We start from the raw sequence: 24,230 nt of genomic DNA, 5'->3' as shown, positions 1-24,230 counted from the left end.
AAACATTTGTATTGTGTGTTCTTGAGGTCAGGACAGCTGTTCTGTTTTGGATCACAAATCCCCCTTCTATCACTCTGCAGAAACAGGACTTCCAACATGCAGATCAACTTTAGCTGGACTCAATGCCAATTGAATGTGACCAGCTTGATTTTTAAAGCATAACCCTGCTACTTAGTGAGAAACTCTGAGTTGACAAAGGTTGAGATTGGAAATCTGCTTTTATATAAACTGGATTACTCACATGCCATCTCCATAGCTGAAAAAAAATACTGTGGAAGTCATTGGTTAATAACATGTTCAACAGAATAAAGAAACGTTTACAGCTTCAGAACAAGTGGACAGTGGGTATGATGACAGAATTTATAATTTGGGTCAACTATTCTACTAACTGTGGGCACTGGCCCTTGAAATAATCTGAGGTAAGTTTTTAAGTTTTTCCACAATAAAGAGTAGTGTTGGACTAAACAGTGGGAATTTGAGGTTCAGTGAGTGATGTTAGACTGCTGTGACTGTGTTTAAATGTTACACAGAGAACTGATTCTTATTGTGCCAATTCACCAGCCTTTGAAATGCTACCCTGCCAAACAGGAAGGTGGATGTGTTCCAGAACACTTCACTATCACGGCTGTCCATCCAAAACTGATGATACTCATGCACCTCTGCTCATTTACAAATGAACCACAGGCCCTAACAACAAACAAAGAAACAAACAAATGAATGTTTGGAAATGACTAAGATGTTAGTTAATAGCATTTTTGAGTGAGCGATTGTCACTGTTGCTTAAATTTCTTTGCCAAAGAGGTTACGTATTTCATTTTACCAAGGCATTTTTTAAATAAAAATGATCATTGTCCATTCTGGAGAATTCTCTAGGTATTAGAAAAATACTTCATGCACACTACAAGATGGAAAAAAGCTGCCAGAAGTTAAAAGTAGATACAATTCTAGTATAATAGTGCAGCCTATATACAATTATTAAATAAAACATAAATTCCAATGGAATTTTACTGCTACGTTGTGCTTAGAGGGGAAAAACACATTTACATTGGCAGTAAATCCTTTAAATGATATATGTGGTCAGAAAATAACAACATAAAATTCAGAAAATCTAAGCAACAGTACAAAAATGTAAATACAGCAATGCAGAGACATCTTAAAATACTCAATTATTGGTCATACTGATAATACGACTTTGTTTGAAACTATCAGAAATAAAGATATAAAAGCTCTTATGGGGTGGTACACATTTTTACCTATAGGGCCCATTTTAGTATTTTAAAGAAACATTGGTAACTAAAAAAGAAAAAAGTGCATCACTTTAATTCTGAGTTATAATATGTATCTCTAATGTACCAATATAAAAAGCTACCACACTCAAAAAAATAACTCATTGGATGAGCTCAATTTAATTGAGAGCAGGATTTCTATCCAACACATGTGTTTAGCTCCAACTAAACAAACTATTTACATATTTAAATAAAATTGAGTTGGTCCAACATGATTCTATCAAATAAAAGTTTCAATTTGTGGTGGGCCGTTATCGGCGTTAACGCGAGACTCTTATCGCGTGACAAAAAAATATCGCCGTTAGTCTATTCTCATAGTTGGGTTGGGAGCTGGGTCTATTCTACACAAGCTATGGTGACTTTTACCTTAATATTTTAGCGTGGATGTATACCTGACCAGTAAGCCGTCTGACAAAAAATTTGCCTTCTGAATTAAATCAGCTGGATGCCTGATTTTAACTGCAGTTCGGCAGTTTCACTTTAACTAATGAACATTTTAATTTATCCTGCCGTGACAAACTGGGGTATTAGACACAAATACGGAGTAAGGACTGTTGAGAGTGTTACGGAATTTAATAATGCACACCAAATGGAAAGAAAAAAACTTCCGCATTTCACGATGTGTGTTTGTGTGTGTATTTTTGTGTGTGAATCTTGTCGGAAAATATGGCGAAAAGTACCTAACAGTAATAGTTTGATGGCAGTGTTTACTTCAATAATGCCATTAATATATGCATACTCCACGTCTTAATTTCATATTTGATTAGTTCAATTATGACTTTAGTCAGATTAAGATAATCAAAAATTGCTGTTTGAAGCTTATGTAGGCCTGCAGTTCAAAATTCAGGTTTAGCTGAATAAACAGTTAGTAAACACAAGTACATCTTATTGAACATTTATTGAATTTATTTTCATCACTAATTATCATAGTAGAACAGTTTCTCAAGCAGTTTGTGATGCAGTTTGGAAACAGGAGATGAGCCCCTGGTGCATCACCTGGCCTGAAAAACCTGTCCTCAAAGATTTATTATTTGGGTAGCACACATATTCTGAATGCTTTTTGCAGAATTCAAATGAGCCATTTTAATCTAGATTAATTCATTATTTAACTTAAACTCAAAGGTCTAATAATACAATGTATGTATATTATGTACAAGTCTCTTATTTTTTTATTTAACGTTATCCTAAATTAACTAAAAGAGTCATTTTTAAGCGTATTTCATGATTTACATATATACTTGATTGAGACTGATCTCAGAACTCATTTTAGGACAATTATTGCTCACTGAGCAAATCAACAAACTTCATATTTGCTAATTAAGCTGCCAACATCCAAAGCATGGGTGCTTCTGCAAAGTGGTAATCCCAAAACTCAAAGCTTTACATGAAACTCTTCTAAATCTTCAAATAAAGTGAAGATTAAACTCTAACAAGTCTTTCTGTTAACTTTGAACACCTAAGATTGCTTTTATTTTCAACATTTCCCTCTCTTAATTTAATTTCACGCAAAGCATGCTGGGAACTATAATCCCCTAACCAGGAAGTTGTCACAATACAAAACGCTTAAATTAACTTAATGGTTTACAAATTTTTAGTGGACTGAACATAAAATAAAGAAATCGGGCAAAGTAATTACAAGAGTTGTGTTGTTTCAGCTCATTTTCAACAGGTTTGAACAAGCAGCAGTGATCATTTTTTTGAATGGACATCAGTGACAGATTTCGAACCATTATTTTTAAATAAAATAAAGGTACAGTTTTTCTTTCTATTATATACTTTCGATACTAATACTGTTATTTGTGTGTAATTAATAAAGAAATATTGTGGTAACAAATAAATTCTACATATTATGCTTTCTGCCTCCTCTGTTTCTTTGAGCTTGAGCTCACTTCACAAAAATGAAATAAATCTTTACCAATCAGAGATGGAAACACAATCATTTTCAGTACTTAAGTCAGTATTTTGCTCCATTTATGTTGAAACGCAACCCTATTTTAAAGCCCCTATTCCAAGTCTCAGTTTTCAATGTTCGAAATCTCCAGAGTAGTGTGCATGAGGTAAAAGCTCTGTGTTTTAAAATGGCCCCTTTATTTTTGACCTGTGACCTCTACACACACGGGAAGAATCATTAGGAGTTCCTCTACATGAGCAGCGGCTGTTGATATCATTAGCTTTAAAATGTGTGTGTGTGTTGTATTCATATGGGAGAGTTTGTAGTGGGTGTCTGGCCGGTCCGTGGCAGGTGTAAGGTGATATTTTTAGAAAGATTTCTATATAAGGGAAAGGCAAATGCTCTCCTTGTTCATTTGTTGTGTTTGTCAGCAGTTATAAGGCCTTGTTATAAGATGTTTCTTGAACATCTGTAACCTTTTGTCAGTTTTCTGTGACGAGACTTTACATACAATGAGATCTTTGCAGATTCTATTGTCCTTAATATTGATAAACAGCACTTTGATACATGTGATACATCTCTGCCGGCACAGAACGTCAACATAATGTCATATTGACATTGTACCCCAACGTAGTGGGGACGTTGGATTTTGTTTGGAAATGAAAATCAGGTTGACGTCAGAACCCAACGCCAGGCCGACGTCAATGTCCAACGTCCAACCTAAAATCAAGCAAATATCAACGTTTAATCATGCTACAGCTTGACGTTGTGCGGACGTTACTACCATGACATCTATCAGACGTTGGATTTTGGTCACTTTCCAACACAACCTAAAATCAACCAAATATCAATGTAATTTGACATCGTTATTGGACATCCAAATAACGTTGTCCTTAGACACTGGCTAGACATTTAATTTTGGTCACCTGACTTCGTGACCTAAATCTAACCTAATATTAACGTCTTATGATGTTGTGTGGCTGCTAGGGGTGCAGTTAAAATAAAGTTATTGATTATGTTATTGTTTTCTGTATATTGTTTTGTGTTGATGTCAAGTCACACTTGTGATGCAGATTCAAACTGTCAATTACAGAAATGCAATAAATAAATAAATAAATAAATAAAGACCTAAAAGAAAACAAAAAAAAATAAAAATAAATATCACTTAATCCCACAAATCAAATATCCATGAAATAGCATGTATTACATCTTTTATAACTCTTTCAAACAAATAATAAAAGTCAAGGTCAAGTCGAGATAAATATATATTTTAAGCAAATTATATATATATATATATATATATATATATATATATATATATATATATATATATATATATATATATATATATATATATAATTGTTTGCAGACAGCTCAGCTGACTTACTTAAAATATGTAAATGTGTGTATATAATTCTTTATACATGGGCATAAAGTAAAATCAATCAATCAATTATAATAAATAAGCCAATAAGCCATTGAAAATGGTCACAGAGAAATCAAACAGCAGTCAATAAATACATAAAGCAAGCACACAGAACTTAAACCTGTCCTTCATTCATTTTCTTTTCGACTTAGTCATTTTATTAATCATGGGTCGCAACAGTGGAATGAACCACCACCTCAACCAGCATATGTTTTGTTTTACGCAGTGGATGCTTTTCCAGCTGCAGCCCATCACTGGGAAACACCCCTACACACTTATTCACACAATACACTACGGATAATTTAGCCTACCCAATTCACCTATACCACTTGTCTTTGGACTGTGAGGGAAACCGGAACATCCGGAGACCCATGCCAAAATGGGGAGAACATGCAAACTCCACACAGAAATGCCAATTGATTCAGCCAGAGGCTCGAACCAGCGACCTTCTTGCTGTGAGGTGACAGCGTTACCCACTGCGCCACCATAAACCTGTCAATTTTACCTATATTATGCTTATATGTAAGTAAAAAAAGCAAATAAATAAAACGTTGCATTGACCAAGATTCTGGTAGTTAAAAAGATTATTTTGAGTGTTTATTTACCTTCAATAGCACATAAAAAACAGAAACACACTTCTGTGAAGGAAATGCGATGTAGAAACTCAGCTCTACTCTTTAGTGGGCCCGCGTCATGTCCCCATCAGCAGCCTGAGTAGGAGGGTGGAGAGAGGAGAGGAGGGGAGGGAGGGAAGTGGAGGGTTCAGGGAGGAGGGTTATTGGCGTGAAAACGTTCTTCGGAAGTCATAGTTCCAGGCGACGCGCTTTTGGCAGCCCCCTCCATTTCCTGTGTGCGGCCGACGTGGGGCAGAGCGGGCGCCGGGAGAGTGCCAGAGGAGAGAGAGAGAGAGAGAGAGAGAGAGAGAGAGAGAGAGAGAGAGAGAGAGAGAAGGAGGAGGAGGAGGAGGGAGAGTTCAGCAGAGAGCAGCACTTTCCCACAGTCTGGGGATTTGACACATGGCTCTCACACATTCCTCAGCCTGTGGCCGCTGGGGCCTGAGCCAGAGCTGAAGCACAGCCTGCCGGAGGACACTGTGTGTGTGTATGTGTGTGTGTGTGTGTGTGTGTGTGTGTGTGTGTGTGTGTGTGTGTGTACAGTGTTCTAAGTAAATGAGTTCCTTTTTTTAAAAGACGTTTTTACCCAAGTCTCAGAAAATATGAACAAAATACACTGATGGTCAAGAGTCTTGGATAAGCAATATTTTTTTAATGTTTTGAAAACAAGCCTGGGGCGGCACGGTGGCTCAGTGGTTAGCACTGTCACCTCACAGCAAGAAGGTCGCTGGTTTGAGTCCTGGCTAGGCCAGTTGGCATTTCTTTGTGGAGTTTGCATGTTCTCCCTGTGTTCTCCTCTGGTTTCCCCCACAGTCCAAAGACATGCGGTACAGTTCAATTGAATAAACTAAACTGGCCGTATTCAGTGTGTGTGAATGAGTGTATTTGGGTGTTTCTTAGTACTGGATTTCAGCTAAAAAGGCATCCGCTGTGTAAAATGTATGCTGGATAAGTTGGCGGTTCATTCTGCTGTGGCAACCCCTGATGAATAAATGGACTAAGCCAAAGGAAAATTAATGAATGGACGAAAACAAGCCTAAGGTGCTCACCAAGGCTGCATTTATCTGAGCAATAATACACAGCAAATTGTGAGGTGTTGAATATCTGGTGCCCTTCTTACACCATCTGGGGTTACAGTGTTAAAATCCAATTGTACATATATGGTTTGTAGCACAAATATGGGTTAAATTGGGATCCTAAACAGTGTAACTTTTTGGTGTTGCCCTTCAAAACTCCCATTTGATGTTAATTGTAGCTTACACGAACTTGAGTCAATAAGTTCCTTATTAGACAATTAACCTTTCATTAAATGGCAGCTCCTTTATTTGCTGGTAATTTGATAGACCAAAAATTGTAAAAAGTTACAATATGAAAAAAGTGTCACTATTCAGTGGTCACAATTCATTCAGTTTCATTAGCTATGTTTCCATCCACATATTTTTTGGATGTGCGCATAAAAAAATTGGTTGATGGAAACTCCAAGATGCGCATCGATTTTAAAAATGTGCAAACAAAATATATGCACATAACTGAGTAGAATAAACTTTTAATTCGATAAGAAAAGATGCGAAGAAAACACTATTACTGTACAAATTCCAATATGTGCATTAAAATTAACATCATGTGATTTTGTTATAAGAGATCATGTGATGGTAAAAATGTGTGTGAGTGGACGCCATTTCGTGTCAGCATTTGTCTTCTGAGGTGCAAGTCATTTATTAAATAAAGAAAAGATTCACATTATATTTTTACTTTTGACATTTGGCGCCAGTTATTTAGGAAGTGACAATTTGTTCTCTTTGACTTATTGGATGAAAACGCTGCTTTATTCACACGTCATTTATGCAAACTAAGAATTATTTCGCATCTTTGGATGGAAACAACTAGTGTTACATGGAAATCAAAAATCAAAATCTGATCTGATAATTTGTTGTTCTACTATGATCAATCATTACTGGTCCTCAATCAATAATATTTAGTGTTGAGGACCTTTTTCTGTTTCATAATTTTGTGAATACACTTTACTTTTTAAGAATTAATTGATGAAAAGAAATGCTAAAAGCAATTATTGACAATTATTTGAAATATAGTTGAAATCAGAACTATTAAACCTCCAAAATGATTAGCCCCCCTTTTATTTTTTCATTTCTTTTCCCTGATCTTAAATTATTTTGTAAGAATAGTTTACAATTTGAATTTGGTATGGACTAGAATTGCACAAGTATCTCATTGTACAGGATCCCACAGAAAGTATTCATTTAAATGTGAGGGTGTACTCATTTATGCCGGCCACGGTATATGTGTGTGTTTGAAGGGGTGGTGTTTTGCCCTTGGCACTAGCACCGGTGTGGAGATACAGAAAGGCTGTGTGTGTGTGTGTGACCCATGTTGCACTCTTAACCCTCTTTCGTCCAGGGTGAGTGTACAAGTGTGTGTGCAGGCACGTCTGGGAGTATTTTTAGAGTTGCTGAAGTGAATCGAGACTGTCTGGTGTGTGTAGGAGGGGAAACTAAAGCTGGCTTATTTGTTTATGCTGAGAGGAAGTGTGTTTAAATAGAGCAAATGTCATTCTAATGACACTGAACAAAATGTCATGACTTTGGCACTGAGGAAATGAATATGCGATGGTACAAAAGTAAAGAGATTCTAATTGGTTATAAGACCTCATCTGTTTTGTGGGTAAGATGGAAATGGTATTGATTTTTGAACTATTAAGAGCAGAGACAAATGGTCGTTTTTGTTGCATGTAAACACACTTAAAATAGTGTGATGGAGTCATCTGCATCCTGAAATAGATCAAACAAATCTATTTGAGAGATCTATATTTTAACATATCAGACATTTACGGGCAACACAAATTTTTTATTTAAAATAATGCAATAGATCTATTAAAATGTGATTTATAATTCATATAAAAGCTGTTCTTTCGATCTTTCAGTGTAATAAAGAGACTTTAAAAAATCACCAAGCTTTCCACATTTGATTTAAGTTTTCTTCAGCAGGTTTCATAAGCAATACAATCAGCATATTATGATTTCTGCAGAATCATGTGACAGGAATGAATTTATGACTGCTGAAATTTTTGGTTTGCCATTACCAGCCTAAACCACGACGAATGAAGTTCTGCACAAGACTTTTGGCCAGCGGAGAAATTAAAATGGTCGTGCCCAACTGAGTCTGGTTCTCTCAAGGTTTTTTTTCTTCACTCCCATCAGGTGAAGTTTTTTTTTTCCCTCTCCGCTGTTGCCACTGCCTCGCATGGTTCAGGATTGGTAGAGCTACGCATCGATGAATTGGCTCTTCAGTGTTTAAACTCTCAGTAATGATTAAATCACACTGAACTGAGCTAAACTGAACTGAACTGAACTTAAACACTAAAACCTGAACCACACTGTTCCAGTTACTGAACCACACTGTTCCAGTTACTATGACCATTTATGTGAAGCTGCTTTGACACAATCTACATTGTAAAAGCGCTATACAAATAAAGCTGAATTGAATTGAATTGAATTACAGGAATTAATTATATTTTAAAATACATTAAAATTAAAACAAAAGACATGGAAAACAATATAGAATAATTATATAACTAAGCAACCAAGACAAACATTGGCCTGACAACCAGAAAAACAAACATGAACATGGATGATCAGACATTTGCCATTTTGGTTTTAATTAAAAAAAAATGAATCTGTTATAACTACCCTTTTGAATTGTGAAACATTGTCTTGACTAAACAAACTAAAAAAAAACAAAAAAAAAACAGTAACATAAGTGAACATGCATTTGTAACAATAAACAAATATTTGTGATATTTTTTTAATCACAGCTCACTGTGATTTCACCAAATTACCAATATAGCTAAATTGCCTCACATCCCCACCATATGTCTCAAAGTATCTTTTGGCAGTTAAGTTAAACCAAGGCAACAAGTTACTTGTTGGGCAGAATGGGCAACAAAATGGGCAATTTGCACACAGACAGCGCAAGGGCAGCGCAAGGGCTTCCGGTAAGTGCTTTCCTTTACAAAATTTTCACATTTAAGATCTGATTTATTTAAAAATCAGCAATTTTCACTGCTTGTTAAATATACGATATGAAGTGGGTCTCAGATCGGACACGAAGCACTGCATTGCATTCCATTTCCCCTCACCATGTCTTTGAAATAAGACAGAATTTGGAATGGAATTCCTGCACTAGCCTGTTGCTACTGACGGGCGCTAGAGGTTACAATTGTCTTTCATCTTGTTTTATGCTTGAACAGCTAAATGAATGCCTACTGTGAGTCTGTTTGGCTGAATGTATTGTAATTACATTACAACATTGATGCTGTAATAACAACCTTGTGAAATTAAAAAATCATATATAATAAAAAAAAGTCACATTAAGCTTTCACCGGAAGTTTATCGTTAGTTTTAAAACTCTAGCTGTGCATAGAGCCCGTTCAAAAGTTCCGTCTGAGCTAAGCATGTGCAGTCACTTCTTCGTATGAGATTTTATTGGAAATCTCATTCAATCAACAAGTTCCAAGTAGGCTAATTCATTTCATTGTTTCTTTATTTAGTTTCAAACAACTAAAGTGAATCATTTAACAGAACTAAACTTGTTCCATTCGTTTTGATTAGACATATTTGTATTTTGCAAATCGATCAAGTGGCTTGTTGACTTAGTTGAGTGTGGCATGTACTCTACAGTACAGTACAGCTCTCACATGCATTTAACAAAATTCAACATTGAAGTTGGCCAGTGTTTCACAGTTCAGAAATAAACAAAAAAAAAAAAAAAACAACAACTATTGAGAATGACATAAACAATAGATAGCCATTTAAATGAGCATGAACTGTAATACGCATGCAAATACATTTCTTTAAGCTATACTGTAACTTTGGAGAAAGTAAGCACTGAACAAGAATGAATTGTTCATGTGTAAAGCAGTTTTAGGGTGTTTATTGAGAGTGTTCATATCTTCCTATCAGAATTATTAGCCCCCCTTTTATTTTTTTTCTTTTATTTTTTAAAATATTTCCCAAATTATGTTTAACAGATCAAGGAAATTTTCATAGTATGTCTGATAATATTATTTTCTTCTGGAGAAAGTCTTATTTGTTTTATTTCAGCTAGAATAAAAGCAGTTTTAAATTTTTTTAAAAATGTTTTAAGGTCAAAATTATTAGCCCCTTTAAAGCTAAATTTTTTGATAGTCTACAAAATAAATTATTCTTACAATAACTTGCCTTATTATCCTAACCTGCCTAATTAACCTAGGTAAGCCTTTGAATGTCACTTAGGCTGTATAGAAGTGTCTTGAAAAATATCTAGTCAAATATTTTTTACTGTCATCATGGCAAAGATAAAATAACTCAGTTATTAGAGATGAGTTTTAAAAATGATTATGTTTAGAAATGTGTTGAAAAAATCTTTTCTGTTAAACAGGGAAAAATAATACTAATACTTTCAAAGTTTTCTCTGAAAAAGTGTACTTACCAAATCCAAACTTTTGAACAGTACTTACTGGCTTTTAGACTTTTTTTTTTTTCCAGATATCAAGTACATTCTTATCCAGACAAAAATATAAATATCTGACAAAAATGAGTCACGCAACGCCCACTTTTGACAATTGATCAGTGAGTACAACATCCTGTGTCGTTTCCCCCTCTCCATCTGTTAGACTCATCTGGGATGAACATCAAGAAGTTCTTCACTCCACTGTGACTGTGAAAGTGCATGAAACAGGTGGCTGTCTGGCACTATCATTAAGAACACTTGCTCACTTTTTTGACTGAATCGTCAAAACATCTAAACCAAAGATGTGCTTTGGTCAAAAAAGCAGTGTGGTGGATCAGGACTGTTGGTCTTGTTATGCCACTGTTGTGCTTTTTCGGTTTCTCCCATACAATCTTTAAACATCGCCTCTTCCCTCCTCCTCTCTATGACCAGGCTTTGAAGTGGCGGCCAAGGCCACGTGTCCATGCCTCTTCCTCTCCCCTGTGCCTCCTAAATAAACGTTCTGCATGGTGTGATTTTAAAGGAACGAGGAGGTCACCCTCTTGGCAATTAGAATCTCAGCACGGAAAAGCAGGGCTTGGGAAACCAAAAACTGCCTTCGCAGACGACAGACCACCCATTAGCTTTGATTCAAAACATGGGTTAGGAGACGACAAGAGAGGGAGAAGGAGAAACTGGAAAGAGACACCCAAGCAGGAAGGGAGGAAAAAATTGGGCGGGTGACAGGGTGGGGCGGATGATGAAAGGGGGCCAAATCATTTCTTACTTGAGTGCCCGTCTGCAATGGGGCTCAACTGAATCACAAATTGGCAATTAAGCAAGGCTCCTGAACCTTTCTCCACCCCCCCTGGTCAGGGTCAAGATGAAAACATCTCCAGATGACCGGGCAAGCCTGGCTCTGTGAGAAAACCGTAAAGTAGGGCTGGAAATCAGCTTGGTGCTAATTCCGTGTGCCCCAAAACAGCAACAAAGACAGGAAACGGAGGAAGGGGCTGCAGCCCTTTCTTACCTCTAACACAGTAACTTCTGGGATAATTAGGAGCCGGACCTCCTGTCATCGCTCTCCCCTCCATTCCATTTCTGCCTCCTTTTGGATCAAAGAGCATAAGTGAAGACATAAACCTTCAGCATTACAGAAAAATGAGTATAAATTTACTGACCCGGCTTGTCTACGCCCGAGGGGGATTACACCGTGCCAGTCACTAGAAGCACTGGCTCTCCACCGCTTTTCTTCCCTTCTTTCTCTCAGGATGGCTCAGAGATGTCGAGGGTCTTTGATCTATGGGCGAGATGTTTTGCCCGTCGAGGCGGGCTCCAGGCGGTGCACCCCCTCAGCACACTTCTACCCTCATCAACCCCATCCGTTCTGTTCTGCCTATGTGTGTGAACATGGTGGATTAGTGGCCCCTTGAGTTCTGCTAATGAAGGTTCCCGTTTGATCTGCAGGGCCCCAATTACCCCACACAGGATCACCCATTAGAGCAGACCTTCCACTGACCCCACGTTTCTCAAACCAGAGCTGGCTGTGACATTTTGCTGTTTTAGGCAAATTTATTGTTGTTGTTTGGTAGGTTTTATTATTATATAATACTTGTGCTTTTTAAGCGAAAAACTGTTTTTATCTGTTTTTTTTCCCCCTCTTAATATTTTGGAAGTCATTGGCTAGCGTAGCCTGTTTACTAATATACACATATACAGTTGAAGTCAGAATTATTACTCGTCTGAATTATTAGTCCCCTGTAATTTTTTCCTACATTTCTATTTAAATGAAATACTTTTTTTTCAACACATTTCTAAACATAACTGTTTTGATAACTAATTTATTATAAGCGATTTCTTTTATCTTTGCCATGATGACAGTGCATAATATTTCACTAGATATTCTACTTAACTAGGTTAAGAATAGGTTATTTTAATAGATATACAACATATAAAGAATATTGCTTAAAAGGCTAATAATATTGGTTAAAAAAATAAAAATTGCCTTGTTTCCAGCCAAAATAAAACAAATAAGACTTTATCCATAAAAAAATACTATAGGAAATACTGTGAAAAATTTCTTGATCTGTAAAATATCATTTGGAAAATATTTGATAAAGAAGAAAAAAATCACATTAGGGCTTATTATTTTGCCTTCAGATAGATGGAAAGATGGATGGATGGATGGATGGATGGACGGACGGACGGACGGACGGACGGACGGACGGACAGACAGACAGACAGACAGACAGACAGACAGACAGATAGATAGATAGATAGATAGATAGATAGATAGATAGATAGATAGATAGATAGATAGATAGATAGATAGATAGATAGATCGATCGATTTTACAAAGTTTTCAAACTCATTTATTCATTCATTTTCTTTTGGCTTAGTCCCTGATTTATTGGGGTTCACCACAGCGGAGTGAACTGCCATTTCTAAACTCGTTTAGTGATTTCATCTATGGAAAGCATAGAATGACAAAGGTAACATGTCTGTTACATATCTCTAAAAATCAAATTGCAGCAAAAATAAGCGAGTGAACGTATTGCTTTTAAAGCGATAATTTGACCTTACCTAAAAAAGTGAGTAAATCCATTGCTTAAAAAGTAAGTAAATAAATAACATTCCTAAATATACAACTTAGGCCAACTTGACAGTTCTAAGTTATAACAGTTTTATTCATTTCCAATAAGGTCAACCTGTTATAAAGTAAATAGTCACTTTTTTTTACAGTGTACACAATGATATTTATAATAAAAATAAAATAAATAAATAAAAATTTCAGATTGGTACCAAAACAAGTAAAGCAAATCAAGCACCACAACGCCTAAAAATAGCACAAAAATCCAAATGGATTTCCCATTTCCAATGGGAAAATGTATTAAAATGTTATATATATATATATATTCTATTTACTCACCCAAATTTTGTTTCTTAAAATCAGCATGAAATGGGAAGAAAATTAACCAATTAATGAAGATCTACTCACTTTTGACTGCAGCTTTGCACAAGAGGTTTGGCCAGAGGAGAAATGGTCGTGCCCAACTGAGACTGGTTTCTCTCAAGTTTTTTTTTTCTTCCACATTTGTCAATTGGTGAAATTTGTTCCTTGCCACTGGCTCGATTGCTTGGTTTGAGATTTGTGGAGCTGCGCATCAATTAATTTCCTCTTCGGTTTTTGTACATTCAGCAATGAAACTTAAACCACACTGAGCTAAACTAAACTGACCTTTAACTCTGAAAACTAGACTGACACAATTTCAATTTACTAGAACTTCTGCGTGAAGCTGCTTTGACACAATCTACATAGAAACGCTACATAAATAAAAATGAATTGAACTGAACTCTGTGCTGTTCTAAACTCATATAGTGTATGATATTTTAATGAATGTTACAGCTGGTTTTTTCACTCTACTGTATTAAAATGTCACCCAAACTTTTCTCCAAAACAATTAAAAACATTATTAATATATAAAGTTCAATATTTTGAGACATGTTATACAAATATTGTAATTGTATTATCATTTATTATTTTCTATGAATAATTCCAGTTGCAAATGCATCTGAAACTTACGTTCAGAGAATATACACATACCGGCCACTTTAATAGGTACACCTTGCTAGTACCGGTTTGGACCCCCTTTTGCCTTCAGACCTGCCTTAATCCTTCATTGCATAGATTCAACAATGTTTTGGTAATATTCCTTAGAGATTTTGATCCATTTTGATATGATAGCAACTCCAGCAGATCGTCTTGAGCATGCCATGTCTTGAGTTGCTGCCATGTCACTGGCTGATTGGAAATTTTCGTTACCAAGCATTTGGACAGGTGTACCTAATAAAGTGGTGAGTGTAAATACTGTATAATTCTGGACCCCACTGATTTTGATGCAGGGGCAAAAACATTGCAGAACATTCACTTTCGTGTTCTCAGAAAACCAAAAACCAAATGAATTTAAAACAGCAGGAAGGAGAATAAATCATGACAGAATTGTACTTTTTTAATTGTCTGCTCTATACCAATACACAAATACCTTAAAGATATTGCTGTGTGGGTAGCTGTCTTCCAAAGGAAAGAACTTTCTGTTTTGTTTTCACCAATCTGACCCCTGTCCAAACCTATGTAAATATTTAGTTAAAGGGAAGGAAATCTATTCTGACATGCCGGCAAGCATCAAGCGTGTGAATGCTCATATTGTTTGTGCCCCGAATAAGTGTTCGCGTTTGATAATACGCAACTCCCAGTATGTGTGCCTGTCAGTCTGTGTGTTGGTCTTTTATTTTGGCCTGTGTGTGTATCTTCGCAAGTAGGCGTGTGTGTGGGTGTGCAGTGTTTGCCATAAGGAGAAGGTACCTGGGAGAATAGCTGCTCAAACTCTCTTTGTATGAGTGAGCTCTCCTTGTCTGTGTGCAAAAGAGAGAGGGAGAAAGAGAGCACGTAGCTCTGGGATAAGTGTATCTCTCTTGACCTCTGCCTCCTAATTCGGTTTTGGAGAAGTATTTAGACATTCAGAAAAGAGGACACCAGGGAAACATTCACCAACGTGCACATTTGTATGGCTGCTTTTCATAAAGATGCCTAAAAACATTTATTAAGAAATGCATAAATGCGAATTACATAAAGCAGACAAAATGGCTTTGTCAAATGTAGCAGTAAGTGTGTTGCTCGTGTTTTGAGGAGGATGGTGCGGCATCGTAGCACAACACATACAGTAACATGATAGAAAGGGTGAAAATATATGAGTTGTGAGACTGTGGATGAGAAGAGATGGACGATTATGTCGGGCAGATGGATTGATTTCTCCCCTTGTCAAGTTTACACATCATACTATAACGCATAGTATAACGGTGAATCCTTAAAGTAACACTACACTGTTTATTTATTTATTTGGAGAAATAGACTCATTTTACTAATCCCCTAGAGTTAAGCAGATTAGTTTAGCCATTTTTGAGGGTGCTTTCACACTAACACTTTTAGTCCGCACCCAGGTTCATTTGACATCAGAGTACAGTACGTTTAGCTAGTGTGAACGTTGTCTTCTTAACCCAGGTTTGCACTTGTGAACCGTACCTGAGTCCACCTGAAGGAGTGGCTCTAGGGTACGGTTTGTGCAAACTCGGGTGCGGTTCACTTCTGATATGAATTCAACCATTACAAATAACGAAAATGAACCAGCAACTGTACAACAAACTTTAGTTTTCAAAACGTTCATTAGTGTGTGTATGTCTGTGTATCACCTACCTTGGTGACAAGCGGGACTGACCCAGTGCAAACAGTGATAATGTCTGCTTGTCTTCCCCCAAAAAGGACTTCTGCAGACATCGCGTGATGTTCCAGCCTGATCTAATGAGGAAACGTAAGTATTTTACGTTTTGTCAGTTTAGTGGCTTATTCATACAAGTTCACTCGATTTAAAAAAAGGAGGCATGGCACTTAACACCACCCCTAAGCCCAACTGTCATTGGTTGATGAGCAAATCGTACTAAATTAGATCGTACGAAATAATGCAAATTAGTCACTAAAGCAAAAAAAATACAAATTGCCGTGAGATTGCGTTGGATGATTTTTAATATTTTTTTGCAGCAGATAGACGCAAGTGGCTCTCTGTATTTTGATTTTAGTAACAAAAGCTAAAGATTCAGTAAAAGCATTGTGAAATAGTGATTGTAAATAGTGTTGTGACAAATGCATTGAAATGACTAAGAAAAACTAATAAAAATGTGCATTATTTGTCAGTTATTGTACAAGATTTCAATTTAAGACTTTGAATTGAATAATTTCTTAGTTTTGTTATACTGTTTTCGACAATTGAGGAAATCAAACCATAAACAACTTTAATTTAAACACTTTTAAGGACCTCTGTTTGTTTTTAAGTACTTTCCAGGCCTTGAATACATGTTTATGAAATTCAAGTACTTTTAATTACCTTCAAGAAGTGTGGGAATCCGTTTACATCATGTACGGAGACCAATAAAAAAAATTTAAGTTGCAATTTTCCAAACCAATATGGCCACAAATTAGGGCTGCATAAAATATTGTTTCAGCATTGATATCGCAATGTGTAATAGACAGACAGACAGACAGACAGACAACTAGATAGATAGATAGATAGATAGATAGATAGATAGATAGATAGATAGATAGATAGATAGATAGATAGATAGATAGATAGATAGATAGATAGATAGATAGATAGATGAAAAAAGTAAGAAAAATAAAAACAAGCGAGAGAAATGAATCCGTTTAAAGATTAAATAATTCTAATACAAAAAATATTTTAAAGCACAGTTTACGTGCAAAATGAATGATTAAATAAATAAATAAATAAATAAAATGTTTACTAATTTTTCAAAGATTCCTAACTCACTTATTCATTCATTTATACATTCCAAACTCATTATTTATCAAGCCAATATTGTCACGAATTAGGGCTGCACAATATATCATTTCATCATCGATATCGCAATGTGTGCATCTGCTACAATCACATCACAAGATATGCAATGTTGAGTCTGAATTATAGTTGACCAGGAGTTGAATTGAGAATTGTATTTAATTACTGTATTTATTTGGAACTAATACAAAAAAAAAAAGAATATTTGTACCAGAAATGAGACAAAACAAAGTAAATAAAAACATTTTTTGTAGTGTTTTTATTTTATTTCTTTACCTGAATACTATTAGACTCCGTAGAAAACCATCAAATTATCTTATGTAAATAACCATATCGCAATATTTATCGCAGAAAAATAATATATTGCAATATCAGATTTTGAAGGTATCGTGCAGCCCTACCATGAATAATAATCTCATTCTGTCCTAAGGAACTTTGCTGCCGTACTATGGCTACAGAAAGCGCAATGTTTTTTTGCAGCACCTGATATTAGTCCTGCTGCATAATATGTTTGTGCCTGCTGCAGCTATTTTGCAAAATCGCTAGAGATTTTCAAAATAAATAAATAACTGCAGCTGCTGTACTTATTACTGTCTACAACATGAAAACTGTCCAATTTGGAACAATCTACACAAATTGAAATCTAAAACTACACCCATAAGGTTGACATTAGCCGGACACTAGAATGTTGTGATACTTTGTATAAGGTTGACATTAGCCGGACACTAGAATGTTGTGATACTTTGTATAAAATACATAACACTCATTAATTCTTATCAAGGATTCCCTGAAATGTTAGGATGAAATGCAGACCTCTTCAGTGTGTTGCTGTAATTTAGACTGAAACAGAAACACAGGGCAGTATATAGAGAGTAACCCCCTTTACCCCCCTTTTTTAAATTGCCAGTAGCCATTTGTTTATAACACAGCTCAGCCAGAATTGAGCAAACCAAAGCTGTATTTGCCAGGTTCTGGTAGCAGCAGTCTAATAATAATGCTCAATCTGACCAACAGTCGAACTTCTCTTCCTATATCACTGAAATATAACATATAGGAATCTGTGTAGAATTCAAATGGCTCGGATGTGTTTTGTGCTGTGTGTCAATGATCTGTACTATTGTGTGTCAGGACTGCAGCAGACACTACCACGTAACCAAACATCCTTCCTCCAATGGAAAGCATATTTACACTGTCTGAATCATTCTTTTTCCCTACCTACTGTCATATTCAGCCTTTAGGAGATAGTCATCGTGTGAAGAAGTGACTAATTTCAGCCACATCTATAGCATCTATTTATAATGTAGGGGGCGGAATACTTCAGATTCGATTCTAGAGAGCCCTTGATTGGACAGGAAACCTGACAAGTAGAGGAGATGCAAAGTGATATCATAAAAATCAGCATCCAAATGGCATAATCAAAAAATTGGAAAGAAATACTTTACTTAGTTTAATTTACGTATGTAAACAATAGGTCTCATATTGCAAAATATGTAGAAGTATAGAAATTCATTAGGTATTTTGTATATACAGTCACCACTTTTTTAGGTACCATACTAGTACCAGGTTGGACCCTCTTTTGCATTCAGAAATGCCTTAATCCTTCATGGCATAGCTTAACAAGGTACTGGAAGTATTGTTTAGAAATTTTGTGCCCATATTGACATGATAGCATCATGCAGTTGTTACAGATTTGTCAGCTGCACACCCATGATGTAAATCTCCCGTTCCACCTCATCCCAAAGGTGCTCTATTGGATTGAGCTCTGGTGACTGCAGAGGCCATTTGAGCACACTGAACTCATTGTCAAATTCAAGAAACCAGTCTGAGATGATTTGTGCTTTATGACATGGAGCTTGATCCTGCTGGAAGTAGCCATTAGAAGATGGGTAAACTGTGGTCATAAAGGGATGGATATGGTCAGCAGCAATACTCAGATAGGCTGTGGCGTTGACCTGATGCTCAATTGGTACTAATGGGCCCAAAGTGTGCCAAGAAAATATCCTCCACACCATTACACCAACACCAGCCTGAAGCATTGATACCTTGCAGGATGGTTCCATGCATTCATGTTGTCGACGACAAATTATGACCCAAACATCCGAATGCCGCAGCAGAAATCGAGACTCATCAGACCAGGCGATGTTTTTCCAATCCTCTATTATGCAATTTTGGTAAGCCTGTGCAAAATGTAGCATCAGTTTCCTGTTCTTAGTTGACAGTAGTGGCATCCAGTGTGGTCTTCTGCTGCTGTAGCCCATCCGCCTCAAGATTCTACGCGTTGTTTGTTCAGAGATGCTCTTCTGCATACCTTGGTTGTAACGAGTAGATATTGGAGTTACCATTTCCTTTCTATCAGCTCGAACCAGTCTGGCCATTCTCCTCTGACCTCTGGCATCAACAAGGCATTTGTGCCCACATAATATTTTCTCCTTTGCAGACCATTCTCTGTAAACCCTAGAGATGGTTGTGCGTGAAAATCCCAGTAGATCAGCAGTTTCTGGAATACAGACCAGCTCGTCTGTCACCAACAACCATGCCAAATTCAAAGTCACTTAAATCACCTTTCCTCCCCATTCTGATGCTTGGTTTGAACTGCAGCGGATCATCTTGATCATGTCTACATGCCTAAATGCATTGAGTTGCTGTCTTGTGATTGGCTAATTAGGAATTTGCGTTAACAAGCAGTTGGACAGGTGTACCTAATAAAGTGGCCGGTGAGCGTATATTATCATATAACATTTCAAGTGTTTTTTCAATGCTAGAGAGACAATTTAAAAAGCTTGATGGCAATTTATGCAATATTTCTCTGGTTGCTTGGTTTGTTTCTGCAGGATACTCGGTTGTGATAAATAAAAAAAAAAAATAATAAAATAAATTAAGGAAATTAAGGCACTGTCGCCTCACAGCAAGAGGGTCGCTGGTTTGAGTCCTGGCAGGGTGAGTTGGCATTTCTGTGTGGAGTTTGCATGTTATATCTCTGTTTGCATTTCCTATGGGTGCTCTTGTTTCCCCCACAGTCCTAAAACATGCGGTATAGGTGAATTGGGTAAGCTAAATTGTCTGTAGTGTATGTGTGTGAATGGGAGTGTATGGGTGTCTCCCAGTACTGGGTTGCAGCTGGAAAGGCATCCGCTGTGTAAAACAAATGCAGGATAAGTTAGTGGTTCATTCTGCTGTGGCGACCTCAGATTGATAAAACGTGTAAGCCAAAAAGAAAATGAATGAATAAATGAAATAGGCCGTAGTGTATGAGTGTATGGGTGTTTCCCAGTACTGGGTTGCAGATGGAAGGGCATTTACAAAGTAAAAACATATTCAGGAATAGTTGGCGGTTCATTCTACTGTGGTGACCTCTGAAATAGAGAGTAAACTGATGAGGTTATTGTTAAAAATCATTACGCTCATGTAAAAATAAAAACGAGTGATTTTTGGTTTTAAAAAAAGCTGATTGCTGCCAACTATTGCATTAAATGATCTCTGTGAAGAGTATAAGTATGTAGCAGGTAAGCAATAGAGGTCTGACCACAGTCATGAGCATTAGTGTTTTTTTTTTCCTTCCAGTGAAAACGGAAAAAAAGACAAAATGAAAAGCGTCAAAAGAAAAGGAACCCAATTTGAATAGATCAAAACAGGAAGTCGCTTGAGGGGTCCATGAGTGCCACCAAACAGAACAACACAGTCAACAGTCAAAAGAACCATTCAAAGACAAACAGTGAATAAAAAATGCTTGACTTGCTAACTAAAATGACTCACACTGGGAAGGGGGGAAAGCGGCGGGTGAACGGACGGGAAATGAGAGATGACATACTCGTCCCTCTTCTCAAGGGCCCCTACAACAGCGAGCCAGTGTATGTGCGTGTGTGTCCAGGCTATGGGAGGCCCTCTCTACGTGCCAGCGGGAGCCTGTTTGCCTCTGAAAGCATGCGCGGCGTTCCCTGGAGAGGCCCCGGCAGTTTGTTGTGTGATCTTATCTGGCGCGTGCCTGGGCCGCCCTTTCCCACACTCTGCACGCTGCGCTGTCAAGCATGGGGTAGGAGGGAGGTAGAGGCGGGGGGGAGAGGCAAAAAAGGCATGGCCTGTCAACATTACATAGACTTGACAGCCGTGACATAAGCCCCACAACCAAACCTTTTCAATCATAAGTACACTTTTTCAATAGCGGCATCTCCATTGCGAGACTCTTCTCCACAATGTGGCATCCCTTGCTCGCCACAGGAGAAGCTTCCCCCTGATCGGTCTGTTTGTTCCTCCGTTACTTTCCCCTCCTCGCAGAAATCAGCTTTTCACCTCCTTGTGCTTTTCAATTTAATTCCATATCTTATTGGATTAGGTCCACCCCGGTGCCGCTGCCATCACAGGGAAGTATGGAAACATTTCTGACATATTTGAGAGATCAAACGCTCTGAAGGTTGGAGGGTTTATGGTATTGTGGTATAGTATTGTGCCGTTTCAGAGGAACCACACTGGTTCAAAACAACAAAACGAAACAAAAACTGATATTTCATCAGTTGTTCAACAGTGTGGCTGTACACTACCTGACAAAAGTCTTGTCGTCTATCCATGTTTTAGGAAGAACAAATAAAAACTTGACGTCTAGTTGATTACTTGGTATCAGGAATGACTGAAAAGCAAAGGCTTCTAAATTACTTTTATATTACCAAAATAAAATATGATCATGGATTAATTTTTAATTATTTAATTAAGACAGTAAGTTTGACTTTGCTTAGAAAAAAAGTATTTTCACTTAACAGAAATAATACAGTGTAGAATACAAAGTCATGATGCAGTGAAAAAATAATTAATACTGTGTATGACTCCTATGAGCTTAGACAGCTGCATCCATACATCTCTGCAACGACTCAAATAACTTATTAATAAAGTCATCTGGAATGGCAAAGAAAACGTTCTTGCAGGAATCCCAGAGTTCATCAAGATTCTTTGGATTAATCTTCAATGCCTCCTCCATCTTACCCTAGAAATGCTCAATAATATTCATTGTGGTGACTGGGCTGGCCAATCTTGGAGCACCTTGACCTTTTTTGCTTTCAGGAATTTTGATGTGGAGGCTGAAGTATGAGAAGGAGCGCTATCCTGCAGAAGAATTTGCCCTCTCCTTTGGTTTGTAATGTAATGGGCAGCACAAATGTCTTGATACCTCAGGCTGTTGATGTTGCCATCCACTCTGCAAATCTCTCGCATACCCTCATACTGAATGCAACCCAAAACCATCATTTTTTTCACCAAACTTGACTGATTAAAGTGGGAATCTTGGGTCCATGCGGGTTCCAATAGGTCTTCTGCAGTATTTGCGATGATTGGGATGCAGTTCAACAGTTGCTTCAAGTTATTATTTGTTGCTTTTACAACTGAGATTGATGACAAGACTTTTGTCAGGTAATAATTCATTTTTCAATTGTTGGAACTGTAACTACATCCAAAAATGATTATTCAACACAAATATTGGTAAAATGTGAACAAACCCAACTGTTGGGTTAATTAATTAATGTAATCGTTCAACCCTGTATGTTTATGTCTATACTATAGTCAAATTTGAGTTGAAATAACCCAGTATTTATTGGACTGTAGCACATGGTAGAGTGCTGAGAAAAGTATTCTCTGTTCTACTATTCTGTAATGAGTTTGGAGTGATGGGTGGAGGAATGCAAGTGTGGGAGCATGACAGATTTTGTAGACAATGCCAAGGGGCTGCAGCATTAGTGAAGGTAAATACATGAAGACATGAGGAGATTCTGGATCAAGATCTCTCTGCCCTTCAGTCTCTTCCCGGAGCTGCGATTGTATCCGCATCTGCGGAGGATCAATACCCTGCCCATCTCCTTTGGTAAACCCTATTTTTAAAAAAGATGTGAGGGAGAAAAAGAATGCTGAGAAGGAAGGAAGCAAAAGATGAGACAGTGGAAAAAAGAAAGAAAGAAAGAATAGGAAGAAAGAATAAGAATAGGAAAGAATATAGAATTTAAAGAAGTAAGGAAGGAATGTCCAGATTAAAAGTTGGAAGATCAGACAAAAGAAAGATATGGAAGGTGGAAGTAAGCAAGAAAGAAATGAGAAAATAAATAGGTTAGGTCTATATAAAAAAAAAAAACATGAATGAATGAATGAATGAATGAATGAATGAATGAATGAATGAATAAATGAATGAATGAACAATCGAACCAATGAACAAACAAACAAATGAAAGAGGAAATAATGTAAATAAAGACAGGATTGAAGAAATAAAGAATGGGCAGAAATTAGGATCACACAACAAGAAGAAAGAACAAACAATTAATGGAACCAATGGAACAAATGAACTCATAAATGAATTGATATATGACCAAAGATGGACAGATATACGAATGAACTACTAAAAGAAGAAATAATGCAAGACAAAGACAGGATTGAACCAACAGAACAAATTAACTCATGAGCAAACTGATATATATCACCAAAGAAACAAACTTCATTAAGAAAGAAAGAAAGAAAGAAAGAAAGAAAGAAAGAAAGAAAGAAAGAAAGAAAGAAAGAAAGAAGGATAGTTTTTATGAATGACCAGTAGGACAACAGAAAAAATGGAAGATCAGACAAAAGAAATACATGGAAGATGGAAGTAAGCAAGAAAGAAATGGTGAAAACAATGGGTTAGGTTTATAGAAAAAAAAAGATCAATGAATGAATGAACTAATGGATGGATGAACAATTGAATAAATTAACAAACAACTGAAAGAAGAAATAATGCAAGACAAAGACAGGTTTGAACCAATAGAACAAATGAACTCATGAGCAAATTGATATATGACCAAAGAAACAAACTTGAATAAATAAACCAAGGTAAGAAAGGGTGACCAAAAAAATAAAGTAAAAACCAAGAAATTAATGAATTAACAAGCAAAGAAAATAAAAGATGTCTGTATGAGCGCATCACAGATGTTACAGGCACTTGAATTGGCAACTTGAAGCTAATTTAACCACATCTCTCTCTCTCTCTCTCTTCCTTCTCACTCTCTCTCTCTCGCACACTTACAGTACTACCCACACACATTGTTGCATGCTGCTCAACTGTGCTCCTCATTTCTGCCTCTCTCTCCCTCCTAACACACACACACTCCTGCTTGTCTGCGTGGG

The 24,230-nt window shown here is 36.8% G+C and overlaps 1 long non-coding RNA gene across 2 annotated transcripts in view; it reads right to left on the bottom strand.

The window, feature by feature from the left end:
• Positions 1 to 24,230, bottom strand: part of LOC137490239 (uncharacterized) — a 138,843-nt gene that overhangs the window by 8,192 nt on the left and 106,421 nt on the right. For both annotated transcript variants that reach the window (XR_012408064.1, XR_012408065.1), the window contains 3 exons: positions 15,953 to 16,054; positions 11,883 to 12,097; positions 11,732 to 11,809 (listed from right to left, as the gene is read on the bottom strand). This is a non-coding gene — a long non-coding RNA (uncharacterized lncRNA). The remainder of the gene's footprint in view (positions 1 to 11,731; positions 11,810 to 11,882; positions 12,098 to 15,952; positions 16,055 to 24,230) is intronic.

Source organism: Danio rerio, chromosome 6, assembly GCF_049306965.1.
Source record: "Danio rerio strain Tuebingen ecotype United States chromosome 6, GRCz12tu, whole genome shotgun sequence".
Classification (NCBI taxonomy): Eukaryota; Metazoa; Chordata; class Actinopteri; order Cypriniformes; family Danionidae; genus Danio; species Danio rerio.
The sequence above is the reverse complement of the archived record's forward strand: the minus strand, read 5'-3'. Positions and strand labels throughout refer to the sequence as shown.